This window comes from Toxorhynchites rutilus, chromosome 3, assembly GCF_029784135.1.
Source record: "Toxorhynchites rutilus septentrionalis strain SRP chromosome 3, ASM2978413v1, whole genome shotgun sequence".
In the NCBI taxonomy this organism is placed as follows: Eukaryota; Metazoa; Arthropoda; class Insecta; order Diptera; family Culicidae; genus Toxorhynchites; species Toxorhynchites rutilus.
In genome coordinates, this window is record NC_073746.1 from 145970395 (window position 1) to 145986184 (window position 15790).

Here is a 15790-nt window from a genome sequence, read left to right on the forward strand (position 1 = left end):
TTTGTCATCATTTTATAATTTACTAGCTGACCCGGCAAACTTCGTTCCGCCCAAAATTTATTTTTCGTTATCACATTCACGTTTTCTTACTAAGCGCACGTTCATGGGTCCAATCGTATACCCTTTAATATACCCTTTAAAATTACCTTTTACTATAAAATTCCTAGTGCTTCTACCAAAACTCGTCATTACAATGTTATTAGGGGATTATTTTCAGACACAATTCTCGTTCAAGATTTTCCAACCACTTGCAAATAACATGTTTCTCCGTTACATGGAATTAATGTTTGATACAGAAAATATGATAGAATAAAGACAGACAATTCCTTCCTCGAGTTTTGCTCTTATTAACACATTCGGCGATCCATTTTTATTTATATAGATAGAAGAAGCTATAGGGGTGAGTTTTATCACATCAAAATCAATTTGCAAATTAATTGAATTTTCGCAAATTTTCCCATTTACTTAAGAGTTTCCCGAAAATTTTGAATTGTGATGTTTGGTTGGAATATGTTGGATTGAAGTAGGTTTTTTTTAATTATTTTTAAAAACCCCCACTCATCCCCCAAAATATTCCACAGGAGGGAGGGGTGTCATACCATCATAGAAACATTTCTCGTAACCCTCACATCCCAAATTTGGTTCCGTTTGCGTGATTGATTCTCGTGTGATGCAGCCCTCCCTTAGGGAGGGAGGAGGAGTGTCAAACCACCATAGAAGCGTGTATTGCCACCTACAACCTCCATATACCGAAATTGGTTCCACTTGCTTGATAAATTCTTGAGTAATGCAGAAACTTATGCTTCATCTGTATGGTAGCCCCCCTCCCCCTTAGAAAGAGCGGATGAGTGTTGAATCACGATAGAAAACTCCACATGCCAAATTTGGCTCCATTTGTTTGATTAGTACTTGAGTTATAAGGAAATTTATGCTTCATTCATATGGCAGCTTCCCCTTTGAGAAGGGGAGGAGTGTCTATTCACCACAGAAATGTTTCTTGCCCTCTGAAACCTTCACATGCCAAATTTGGCTCCATTTGCATGATTAGTTTCCCAGTTATGCAGAAATTTGTGTTTCATTTGTATGACAGCCCCCCCCCCCCCCCCTTAGAGAGCAGGAGGAGTGTCTAACCATCATAGAAACATTTATTGCATCCTAAAACCCTCACATACCAAATTTAGTTTCGTTTGCTTGATTAATTCTCGAGTAATTCAGAAATTTGTGTTTCATTGGTATGGCAGCCCCCCTTAGAGAGGGGGGGTGAAGAGTCCAACCATCATAGAAACTTTATTGCACCGTAAAACCTCAATATGGCTAATTTGGTTTCACCTCCTGCCGGTGATCCGGCCTTAGCATCCGGGGTGATTGCTTTTGATTCTAATTGAATCCCATCGGATGTCTTCCGCAAATGATTAATGAATGAAGCTTGATGCTTCTGTCTTTGTTGTCTCTTTGCAGATTTAGGGATTTAGAATGAAGCAGTGATACGTATAGATTGCGTTGCCTTCTTCAATCACGTAATGTATTTCTATGTTGGTGAGCAAATTGCGAAAATATAAAATCCAAGAAATTTCACTTTACACAAATATTATTGATGCTCAGGAGAATACATCTACGCACACGATGCGTGAAATATGATCCGAACAGAAGATGTCACTTGTCAGTGTCTTTTGTACAATTTGTACGGAAAGGAAAAGAGCGATTTTAGCCGTAGGTTATTTGATGTTACCTTGTGCGAATAAGTGCCGGTGTCTACACTTATGACTAAAGGGTGTGTCACATCAAATTGCATCACGGAAAAAACGCTGTAGAAATTCGCCCAGTAGACCGATCCTTTTGAAAATTTTAGACAGTAAAATAAAAACTATTAAACAACTTTTGGCATTTTCTTTTTATTCATACTTCGAGCCCAAGCCCGTATGCTCGCACCTTCCTCTTTACCCCGTCCATAAGGTTCTGTACAACGTCAGGTTGTAGTTTTTTTTGAACAGAAATCCATTTTCTTTTGAAGTCCGCCTCCGATTTGACAACTTTTGGGTTCTTCCGGAGGGCCTGCTTCATAATCGCCCAATATTTCTCTATTGGGCGAAGCTCCGGCGCATTGGGCGGGTTCATTTCCTTTGGCACGAAGGTGACCCCGTTGGCTTCGTACCACTCCAACACGTCCTTTGAATAGTGGCACGAAGTGAGATCCGGCCAGAAGATGGTCGGGCCCTCGTGCTGCTTCAATTGTGGTAGTAAGCGCTTCTGTAGGCACTCCTTAAGGTAAACCTGCCCGTTTACCGTGCCGGTCATTACGAAGGGGGCGCTCCGCTTTCCGCAAGAGCAGATAGCTTGCCACACCGTGTACTTTTTGGCAATCTTGGATAGTTTCTGCTTGCGAATCTCCTCCGGAACGCTGAGTTTGTCCTCTGCGGAGAAGAACAACAGGCCCGGCAGCTGACGAAAGTCTGCTTTGACGTAGGTTTCGTCGTCCATTACCAGGCAATGCGGCTTCGTCAGCATTTCGGTGTACAGCTTCCGGGCTCGCGTCTTCCCCACCATGTTTTCCGTTTCGTCGCGGTTAGGAGCCTTCTGAACCTTGTATGTACGCAGGCCCTCCCGCTGCTTGGTCCGCTGGACGAATGAACTTGACAAATTCAGCTTATTGGCGACATTCCGGACCGAACTTCTCGGATCACGTCTAAACTGCTTAACTACGCGCTTGTGATCTTTTTCACTGACGGAGCATCCATTTTTGCCGTTCTTCACCTTCCGGTCGATGGTTAGGTTCTCGAAGTATCGTTTTAGTACTCTGCTGACCGTGGATTGGACGATTCCCAGCATCTTACCGATGTCCCGATGTGACAGCTCCGGATTCTCGAAATGAGTGCACAGGATTAATTCACGACGCTCTTTTTCGTTCGACGACATTTTTCCAAATTTACGAAAAATTGACAGTGAAGCATGGCCAACGAGATCTATACACTCTTATCTGATTATAAGCGAAAGCTGAAGATATAATTCCTAAAAATTAAATTTCTACAGCGTTTTTTCCGTGATGCAATTTGATGTGACACACCCTTTATTCAAACGATAATGTTTTTGTCGCCGGAGTACGAGTAGCTGTCTTACATATCAATCTATCTGATCAAACGGCGTTTTCTTTCATGAAAGCAAGATAGCAGAAGACATGATATACCGAATGGGTATCATATTTTGATTGACTTGATTATTAATCATGACTTTTGTATGTTGTTGGACTGCGAATTCGAAGGAATTGAAGGAAAAATGAAGATAGCTTGTTAATAATCAGTTGATTTTATTCTTTGTAATTTTGACGCAAAATAAGGTGGCTAGCGTCACACATAAAATTCATTCTTTTTTTCAAATCTTTCATGGATACAAAGATAATTATATCATCGTATCATTCAAAATCTTGTTTATAGTATTTTTGTTAGAAAATTTTATTTATAGTATTTTTTTTGTTAAAAAACAATGAGAAACAAGAGAAATTCGTTTTGAAAAAAATCATCGATAAAAAGTACTCACTTTTACCATGTAGAATAATCCAATGCATTCTCAAGTCGTTCTATTTGATTCCGTTCAATTTTATTCCAAACAAAATTGATCCGTCGAATGTTCAGAACTGTGAAATGCTCTGAAATGTAGTCGTTACGTTCGAGTATAAGAATGGTACTGTACACTTTCGGCACCCCGGGGTGCTGAAAGTCAAGGGAGTTTCTTTCTGAACAACGACTACATTGGTCAAGGTTCGGAATATAACTAACTTTTATTTTAATTAAAATGAATGTTGTAGCTTGTTTTGTCAGCACAAGCTTCTTGATTATTTTCGCAGTACTTCGCTGCGTTTGCACAAAATGTGCCCTCCAGCGTTGGTGCATGCGGCATCAGATCACGCTGCTGTTGGTCGAGCGCGCCCCACGCTGAGCCGCTTCCAATTGCTGAAGTCGTTTGGCGTTCCTACGCCAGTGGAAAATTATGATGGCGATAACGATCGCCACGATGAATGCGCCATCCAACGAATACGATGCCACATCGTGCATCGATATGGTGTTTTCCACCTTATCGCTTCCAAACATTGTTGATTGAAGGTTTAACGTTACTTGATCCAGGACTCCGGGGATCATTACGTTTTATGACTTCTTGGGAAGTCCAAAATTGCTGACGCGTGTTCCCGTTGGTGGGAAATTGAATAATTGGTGAATTGCTTGCATGCGCATGGCTCAAATTATGATGGCGTGGACTGCTCCGATTTGGTCGCTTCCCATGGGAAATCGATTGATTATTTTATTACGCGTGTGGCTCCGATTACGGAGTCAAGTCAATGACTACTCCTGTTCGTGAACACTTCCAGGTACGATCGCCCTGTTGTCATGAGAAACGTTCAAGAAGAGCCAGGTTTTTGGATTGCCATCGGAGCGACACGGATGATGAAATTACAGCAAAGACGATCCCGTTCAGAGACTTCCCGGAAAATAGCAACAAGCAGCCGACAGAACAAATTAAGGCCGTTTTATATTATCCAGCACGTACCGACACGGGCAGACAAATACATGATATATTCATATTATCAGGCATAGCAACTTCTCTGTACGGGCCGGCAGCTCAGACGGAGCGGGAGAATAAATTCGTGTTGACGAAATTGAGCCAAGCGTAGCGACTGGTGATTGAACCGATGTCGTACCGAAGAGCGACGAATGCACCAATACCACGAACTTCGACGTTTGATTTGTATGTATGGTGATAGTCGCCCGTGTAGTTCGTGCCCGGCACCGGCAAAATATTCTTTTCGAGAATTCCTTAATGCATTTGTCTGAAACGTGCTGTGTATGCCCAGAGCCGTTCCGCTATATATACGCATACACATTTGAAGCACACGCAATAATATTTGTCTTGCATGAAACGTGCCGTGCCGGTTACGCTACGTGCCTGATAATATAATATTACCTTTATGGAGCATATTCAGAGATTGTACAGCAAAGATAACACGAGTTTAGTCAAAGTGGGCAACGAACTTGATGGCAAGAGCAATTTCTAGATATTTCATAACAGAAAAAAATATTACTAGAAAAAAATTCTTCAAATGTGTGGGAAATTATTTGGAAAACATAACGTATATTTTAATTTCAAAAGAAGATTGAGCAAGGTTGTCTTCTGTAACCATTTATCACGAAATAGGAAAATTGTGTATATTTAACACGGAACTTTTAACTGGCAGCTCTTGCGAGTTTCGGATTATGTCAAATTAGAGTTAAACGATGTCGACAGATTCTGTGGTATAAAAATAGAATTTTTGGAATATATATTATCGTTTGAGCTTGAGACGAAGAAAATAATGAATTCTTCATATTTACAAAAATATCGGAAATAAATCAAAAAACCGATTCCACTCTGCTTTTCCAATGTTTTTGTAGACTAATACAATATTTTACTCACCAAATCAATAGCAAATCCAATCAACCTTTTCAACCAGCATTCATTTGATTCCTAGAACGTTCCTGTAGGACATTTTACTACAGAATTATTTTTGATTGTATGAAAAACTAACCAATATAACAATAAATAGAATCGTAAATCTAAAGGTAGTTCTGGAAACTCCAATAAATTCTATGCAAGGTTAATTAGTTGTTTAGGCGAAAAAAATTTAACTTTTTTGCATTGCTTTTAAAATAGTACAAAAAACAGGTTTTTGTAGTGTTTTATAATATCTTCTGTAATTTTGCAAATTTTGCAGTAATTTCAAATGTTAGCCGAACATTTTCTGGTCTGATATTTCTTCAAAACCCCTGTGAACGTTACATATTGATTTGTTTAACCATTTTTTTAGCTAATCGATCAAAATTTTTAGTGAATTAGAGGAGCACTTCAACGCAAATAGTAAAATATGTATAAAGTGCTATGTGTACCCTCGGATTGAACGATTCGTAACTTTCAGTTTCATATATAACTTTAAGATTCACTCCCAGTCTTGGCATCAACCAGTTGATTGTTGATTGATTGTTTGTTGTCTAGAGCGATACTGAAACGAAACTGAACATATTGAATATCCTAGTAGTTTCTCGGTATCTCTTAGCATCTTCAACGCTCTCAAAAACATCGTTCCCGAATAAATAATCCACATATTGTACTATGCAGCACCTTACGCATAACACCACCAGGAAATCGAAGCCGAATCGGCCATTTGGTGACGACACAGGCAATAGCAACCGCAGCGGAACAAATTTTCCTGGACCACAATTACATAAATTGTTAGTAGCAAAACCTACACGATAAAAATGTGAATTGTGGGCGAATCGATTGGGCAACGTACAATACAATAACTGATAAATGCCTGTTATCGGTAAATAGAGAATAACTCATTATACGCATCAATTCACATTGTGAGCTAACGCCCGAATCTAGACAAACATATTGCTCGTTGCGTCGGGGAGGAAAGCGAGTGGTTAGTGCAATCGCAAGGAAACGTCCCTATTTAAACCGTCAAATTGTTAACATTTTTTTACTATATTCACTGTTCATGTTTTAAGCAAAAAAAAAATACTGGCATAAAAATGAATCTCAAATTTCTGCATTACTTGAGAACTAATCAAGCAAATGGAAATTTAGCATGTGGAGGTTTTAGGGTGCAATAAATGATTCTATGGTGGTTAGATACTCCTCACCCTCTCTCAGGTGGGGCTGCCATATAAATGAAACACAAATTTCTGCATTACTCGAAAATTATGCATGTGGAGGTTTTAGGGTGCAATAAATGTTTCTATTATGGTCAGACTCTCCACCCCCCTCTCTAAGAGGGGGGGGGGTTTGCTGTCATACAAATGAAACACAAATTTCTGCATTACTCGAAAACGAATCAAGCAAATGAAGCCAAATTTGAAACGTTTCTTTGGTGAAAACACTCCTCCCCCCTTTTCTGATGGGGGCTGCCATACAAGCGAAACACAAACTTCGGCATAACTCGAGAACTAATCAAGCACAATTTGGGCTGTGAGGGTTTATGGGTATGAGAAATGCAGTTTTGCACAGCAGATTTACCTCCGAACATTCCAGTAGCGCCATCATAGCTCTGGGCCACACAATTTTGTCACCATTAAGACCAAAGTACGCAGCTATTTCATTCACAATACCGACCAATGGAGGTTTTACAACGTAAGCAGACAAACGTGTACTATATGTACCGGGTTCAAGTTGTCGAATGAACAAAATCGATAAGAACGCTCGAATTGAAACCACACCTTAACGAAAGAATACCATTACATCCACAAAAATCATGAATTAATTTGCTCGATTTTTTTATTCGCATCATGCTCGCTCGGGGTGTTTGGTGCTGTATAATCTCGCGGCTCGTGCCTTCTCTCAAATTTCAGGAATAGAAAGAGAAACAGAAAAGGAAACGATGACAACCACGAACAAACACTGAAGAGTGGTGGTATGTATTTTCCATCGTTTGCATCGTTCATCAGAGATATTGAACCGAAAACATCATTTTTACCCAAGGCGGTGCATTAGTAGTAGTGCTCGTTTCATACGTAGTTGGCTGTGTTTGCCCTATGTTTGGATGACGGCGGGTTCAGATGAATGGTTTGAACCCAGTAGTCATTACTGCTTATTTCGTAGCGTTAAGGCTGTGTTGCGCGGATTGGGATGAAGTCAAATGTAACTATCAGATTGTATTCTTCACGGTGGGTTTGAGTTCCACCAAAATAGAAAATAAAATAAGGATATTCGGGATAATATGGAAATTACAAAAAAAAAAATACCTTCGATAATTCCTCATCCATCCACAAATGTGAAATAATATACATTTTATGCTGAGATTGTCTACCTGTCCTATGAACAGTTTGAACAGGCGGACGAGACGCCTCTGATTTTCTGTATAAAACATTTATTCCATGTAACGTAGAAACATGTTATTTGCAAGTGGTGGAAAAATCTTGAACGAGAATTGTGTCTGAAAATAATCTGATATTATAATGATGAGTTTTGTTAGAAATACTAGGAATTTTATAGTAAAAGGTAAACTCAACGGGGTCGAATAAAAGATCAATCAATGAACAGTTCTGCGATTGGACCCATGAACTTGCTCATAGTAAGAAAACGTGAATGTTTGAAGGTAGTGATAACAAACAATTGATAATATTATATTGATAACTTTTATATTGATAACAACACAAATTTTGGGCGGGACGAAGTTCGCCGAGTCAGTTTTTTAATTTAGTCAGTTTTATAATTTCGTTGCAAGTTATAACCCGAAACTCATTGCGCGCATGTAATTGTATTATCCTCTACTCAACACTCAACTTGAAGTGTGATTCCTTCCTCTTCATCGATCTAACCGCTACCGACTCTGATTACTGCTTAAAGCTATTAGCCCTTCTTTTAACCCTTATCTAAGCTAGATCACTAATTACATCATCGCCAACGGCAGCATCGAAGACGGTTTTACGTAACATTATAATTGAACTTTATCCCGGTGGCTTGTTTCATATGAATAAATTAGCGCAGAAAAGGAACTGAATTTTCTCTAAATTGTAGAATATGTATAATATTTGCAAGGTTGCTTAATGTTTATACTGATACTGTGAATGTTATTGAAAATGATCACAAATTTATGAAAAGTCTATATGAATTAAAATACAATAAAACATGAGCGCACAGAGAAAAAAAATGTGATCCAATGGCAAGAAGCTCATTTTATTCTCTTTTTGTTGTCCTTGGTAATATATAAATATATAATATGATAAATAGCAATCGATTCATAACGATTTATGTTTAATAATGATTTATGATATTTTACTAATTCCGAAAAACAAGTACGAAAGTGCACCTAATTATGGTCAAATAATTTTGAATCAGCGGTTCAAAATTATTAACTATAGTAACTTACAAGAGATGTTTAAATAAAAAAAAATACTATTAGGAATATTCTTTGGAAGTCAGTTTTTTTTTAATTCTGCGCCTGAGAGAGTGGCGCGATTACTCAGTTCGCTGTTGTTTTCTCAAGAAGAACGAAGGACTTTGTGATGCGGGTTGAAAGTTGTAAATCCATATTAGGGTGCCGATGAATGTATGGGAAATAATCGAACCTAAAATTTCAAAAAGTTACCCTATACAAAATGTTCACCACCTTGAAAACGCACCCTTTGCAAAATTTCAGCTCAATCGGACTTAAGGGAGAGTGGCGCAAAACGGTCAAAGCATTCTATTATAATACTATTTGAAGGTGAGTTCAGTTCTCATACATTCAAGAACATGCTAGTCTTTGCTTAGTAAATGTCGCGTGGTTGGGTATAAAGGGATGTTTTGAGTATTTTCAAGCAGCGTTCCTCTTTTTGATGCTTCATACCGTGACCATACGAATCTAAATGATTGATTGACTAGCGCAGATGTATGTACGTAGTTCTGGAATCGAAGATGGAGAATATAAAAAAGTCAATTAGTCCCGCTCATAAACAACAGCGGAATAAATCGAAATCAATTTATTTCTACACATTCGAACGCCATTTGTCTGCGATCAGCTCCCTACCGGAAATTCAATTAGTATGATGGAAAGAGGAATGACTTTCCATTCATCATCTCATGAAGCTTCGAAATCAACGCCCGCTGTACATATGTCAGTGCTCATATATGATCCAAATTTGAAAGAGAGCCATCGTCTGCAGGCGCTGTCGCTGAATTTTTTTTTCATGTAGATAATTCCACTTCAACGAAATAATCGTCCTCATCCGATATAAATCTGCTGGTTCCACCTTTCTTTCATGTGTCACGCTCTTCGTTTCCGCCCTTATCCACGAAGCAATTATTGGGATTTTTGTTCCGCTAGGGAAGCGACTCATTTCTGGAAAATTCATGATCTCTGGCGTGGAGAAGGAGCCCAACAAGTATTATCTTCGATATAAACTTACATACACACAAGATTAACGGAATTAATTTTTATTATAATAAGTAATATTAGAAAATACGGAATGAATGTTTGTATTATAGTATATACGCACTACAATGTGGTACTATGAAGTGCACCCGAATAAACCAAACAATGGCACCCATCTTCAAATTCAACAAAGTCGAGAAGTAAAAACAATGGTCGAAAATTAATGTGCTATTAATTTGGGAGCTAACATTCTGATAATTTGTCTTGAGAACATACGAAAATATTGTGCTCCCTTGGCCGAGTGGTTAGCGTCATAACTAACTCCGACTTGCACTGTGATCACGCGTATTCTAGAGCTTGCCACTCAGAATGCATTCAAGGCGTGTTATTTGGCATAGAAATCTCAACTAAGTACTAATAAAAATGACGCAATTAATACTACGTTGAGACGGCGAAGTTCCTCTAGGAACGTTAGTGCCATTGAAGAAGAAGAAGACATACGAAAATATGACGCAAAAGAAAAATCAATTAAATTTTGTTCCGCTTTTAGTTCAAAACTCGAACAACGGGGGTAAATTTAATTAGTTACCGGTCCATACCGCCCAATCAGACAATAAACCGCTCAAGTAGAAAAAAAATCAATTAACTCTGGGATTTACCTTCGGTTCTCATTTTGCTGCTTTGTAAAATATATCTTGTTTAGTTCTGAACCCCATCGAATCGGAAAAGTGATCGACAGCTGGTTGGATCAGCATAAGTAGAAAACAAAAAAAAACAATTTCAAAAAAACCTTAAATAGGAAATAGGAAATAGGAAATAGGAAATAGGAAATAGGAAATAGGAAATAGGAAATAGGAAGTCGGAAATAGGAAATAGGAAATAGGAAATAGGAAATAGGAAATAGGAAATAAGAAATAGGAAATAGGAAATAGGAAATAGGAAATAGGAAATAGGAAATAGGAAATAGGAAATAGGAAATAGGAAATAGGAAATAGGAAATAGGAAATAGGAAATAGGAAATAGGAAATAGGAAATAGGAAATAGGAAATAGGAAATAGGAAATAGGAAATAGGAAATAGGAAATAGGAAATAGGAAATAGGAAATAGGAAATAGGAAATAGGAAATAGGAAATAGGAAATAGGAAATAGGAAATAGGAAATAGGAAATAGGAAATAGGAAATAGGAAATAGGAAATAGGAAATAGGAAATAGGAAATAGGAAATAGGAAATAGGAAATAGGAAATAGGAAATAGGAAATAGGAAATAGGAAATAGGAAATAGGAAATAGGAAATAGGAAATAGGAAATAGGAAATAGGAAATAGGAAATAGGAAATAGGAAATAGGAAATAGGAAATAGGAAATAGGAAATAGGAAATAGGAAATAGGAAATAGGAAATAGGAAATAGGAAATAGGAAATAGGAAATAGGAAATAGGAAATAGGAAATAGGAAATAGGAAATAGGAAATAGGAAATAGGAAATAGGAAATAGGAAATAGGAAATAGGAAATAGGAAATAGGAAATAGGAAATAGGAAATAGGAAATAGGAAATAGGAAATAGGAAATAGGAAATAGGAAATAGGAAATAGGAAATAGGAAATAGGAAATAGGAAATAGGAAATAGGAAATAGGAAATAGGAAATAGGAAATAGGAAATAGGAAATAGGAAATAGGAAATAGGAAATAGGAAATAGGAAATAGGAAATAGGAAATAGGAAATAGGAAATAGGAAATAGGAAATAGGAAATAGGAAATAGGAAATAGGAAATAGGAAATAGGAAATAGGAAATAGGAAATAGGAAATAGGAAATAGGAAATAGGAAATAGGAAATAGGAAATAGGAAATAGGAAATAGGAAATAGGAAATAGGAAATAGGAAATAGGAAATAGGAAATAGGAAATAGGAAATAGGAAATAGGAAATAGGAAATAGGAAATAGGAAATAGGAAATAGGAAATAGGAAATAGGAAATAGGAAATAGGAAATAGGAAATAGGAAATAGGAAATAGGAAATAGGAAATAGGAAATAGGAAATAGGAAATAGGAAATAGGAAATAGGAAATAGGAAATAGGAAATAGGAAATAGGAAATAGGAAATAGGAAATAGGAAATAGGAAATAGGAAATAGGAAATAGGAAATAGGAAATAGGAAATAGGAAATAGGAAATAGGAAATAGGAAATAGGAAATAGGAAATAGGAAATAGGAAATAGGAAATAGGAAATAGGAAATAGGAAATAGGAAATAGGAAATAGGAAATAGGAAATAGGAAATAGGAAATAGGAAATAGGAAATAGGAAATAGGAAATAGGAAATAGGAAATGGGAAATAGGAAATAGGAAATAGGAAATAGGAAATAGGAAATAGGAAATAGGAAATAGGAAATAGGAAATAGGAAATAGGAAATATTCAATCTTTGAATCTAGTGTCAAATGAACAGCACCCTACCAATAATTTGAATTGATCTGATTTTTTCTCCCTGCAATTGATTCCATTTACAGTTCCACAAAAATGAAAAATCCCTCCCCCCGAAAAATATATTTGCTGATATTAAAAATTCATTAAGAAACACACCATGATCCGTCAGGTATCGTCACACAACTGACGATTTTTTCGTTATGCAATCGCTCGAGGGAAATGTTTTTTGTACACGATATAAAAGCTCGACGAGGGGTCAAAAATAATAAAACCATTTGCGTGATGAATTTTACTCCCGGTATCCGGCGGCGAGTATTTTCACAGGTGGTAAAAAGTGACGGTGGTAAAAATATATATAACATCGTTGTAGTGAACGGGAGAAAAACGTACCAGAAGCGGAACATGATGGAATACATTGTGATGATTTGCTCTGTAGCGCGTTTCTATCGACACTTAAACCAACTTTAGCTCACAGAAAGTTTTTGCAGTTTCAATTCATTTAATGTGTTCTCTACAAATAAAAATGCTACGACCGAGTTGGAGGAGACTAGGAGACTAGAACAGATATTTTGTTTAAGTTCTGCGATTAATTCGCCTAGAAATTACTTTTTTTGGGGTAAAATGATCATTGGTGGATAACGACAAGAAATCCTCTGTTTACTAAAGCAGATAGACCTTCTCACATGCTGCTCTTGAAGGGGTCCCTTTCGTGTCAATATTTAATATGAAAATTTTTAGCAAAAATCGTTTGCCATCTTGATAATAATTCAAACTACGTAACGACCACCTCGACCACTTCGAAAAATCAGGATTGATGCGGTATGTGGACTCAGAAAATGACCATTTTATCCCACTTCCTCTAGTTAAAATCTGAGCTGGAACGTTTTCTGTATTGACAATAAAACAGAACTTTTTTGGCAATTGTTTTGTTTATTTTCCAATATATGCTTTTAGCTCTAGACATTTATTCCAGCGATTTTTCCACCTTTTTAGTTCAGCCCATGTATTGTTTGACTAGTGCTCAATAAGTTTCTTTATTATTGAAAACGATGAATGAAGCCCCGCATTCTCTATACAACCATCATAACCGGGCCCAATATACTTGACCAAAGTCATTTTATCCTGCACCTAAGAGCTAAGGAGTGGAAATAAGTGGTTGAACAACCCCAAACATTTAGTTTCTCAGCTTTGGTTTCTCCAGCATCAATTCGTGCCTCGAATCAATGCGAATCCCAGAAGCTATTTAGAACTTCGGATAGCAGATAGTTTTTACACGGCCAATATTACAACATTAGCTCTTCAACCCAGTCTTTCGTTCCAGGACCACTGGAGCCATTCACACCCAGTCGCCATATGAGACATAAAATGAAACCAAAATCCCATCGACGAAGTGAATCCTTTTTATTCTGATTCATGAAATATTATCGTCTTTTCAAGATGTCGGCATTGTCCGCGGTATCACATTTGTTCGCTATATTATTTCCACATGAAACCTGATGTGGCACTGTTTGGTGGGATTCACTTTGCGGACCTGCATATTCACTTTCATATGGAGCTGACCTACGCTTATTTTAGCGGTATTCGGTATGCTGGTATTATACTGGTTGGATTTGTATTTGAGATGGTCGACGTAAAGGGGGTGAGTTTTGTGTGGGTCGGTTACAGTAATGTTATAACCAGAAAATGTTTGACAAAATAATTACGATAGCATTTCTGCATAGAGTAACTTTGAAAATACTCAATGTTTACACATACAATTATCGTTGAATAAAATGATTGCAAGCTGTTTCTGTTTATTCAATGAGATGTACCAATGAGCCTTTGTACTCACTTGTTATGATGTACAATTTTATTTTCCAATTCGTTAAACGGAATCATTTGTGATGATGAAAAACCGGAAAATGTCGAAATGGTGGATGGATTATTCCGTTTTAATAGGAGTGAGATACGTATACCAGGTGTTTAAATATGAATCCGGATTTCACACATTAATAGTTATGTATGCTTGTGTAAAATATTAAAAGTCATATCAATCGAGATTTTTTTTGGGATGTGGATCTAGTGACTATGAATTACAATCTACGAGCAACGCTGATTTTTGACGTAAGATTGAGTCTTTCGGGTGCGTATTAGGGGTGCATATTCAAAAACGGAAATTGGTCGCGTCGAAGAAATTAACATCGGAGCTTAGTTAACAGCACTAAACATACATCCATTCCATGCCAAACCGATGATTCTCAGATTTTCGTCAAAAGGGGTAATTTTGCTCTTTATCGCGAAACATTAGACCAGTTTTTTTTTTTTTGTTAGGATGACCATTTCTATTTTAGGGTGGTCCGAAAAATAAATTTTCCAACTTTTTCCCCAAAACGCCTTTTTTTTAAATTCATAACTTTAGAACAATTGAACCGATTTAGATGATCGACATATCAAATTGACGCCAATGAGCTAGCCTTTTTTTGAACTTGCGAAAAAAATGGATTTTATCCTCGTAGTCATTGATTGTAGTCGTTTTTTATTGTTTTCATAGCTTTGGACTAGAGGGCGATATATATATATATATATATATATATATATATATATATATATATATATATATATATATATATATATATATGTATATATATATATATATATATATATATATATATATATATATATATATATATATATATATATATATATATATATATATAATTACGTTTACATTCACGGTTTAATCGAAAAAAAACATTTATTTTACTCTTTATCACTACAAGGTTGTACACATAATGACCTAGCTATTCGAAGGTGAAATCTTAAATAACCTAAATCTGCTGATGAGACATTTCGGATTCGATGGTGGCGTCTATGGACTTTGATCGGGTGGCGTGGTTCATGGTTGTTGATGATGTTGCGTTTTCCTATTGTGAGCAGAATGCTGACTTATGCGTTCTGTGCTGGTGTTGATGTCACGTGGCTTGCTCCATCACGTAATTCCTCCGGGGGGTAAGATTGGACGTCCTCAGCCAGTTGCTGAGATTTTCCTAGTTTCTTCTGTTTCGACTTTTTGTTCGAACGGAGATAACGAACTGTAAATACAACTTTTTTCCTGCGAAAACAGATAATCGCTATTGTTATAATGATGAAAGTGGTGATTGAGAAGCTTCCAAGTATTCCGTAGAACCATCTTTTATGTTCGAATTGCTGTAATACAATGTGTTCAATTCGGTGCCGATTATTCATCGTTTGCCAGGTTAAAGTTGAGAAGTTTTGTTTGCTGATTATGTACTTATTTAGTGATAGTCCTGGGAATATTCCAATTAATTGTTTTGTGTTGCTGATAATCTCCTCGGAAACGAAGGTCTCGTTTTCAATTTGGATGCTACATTTTTCGAAATTTAGGAGGAAGTTTCCTGTTAATATTCGATTATGCGGTCCGCAATTCGAACTAATGAATTGATTCTTTACGTTGACTATCAGGAGTTTGCTTCCTGGAAGGGATTGTATTGTTGTCTG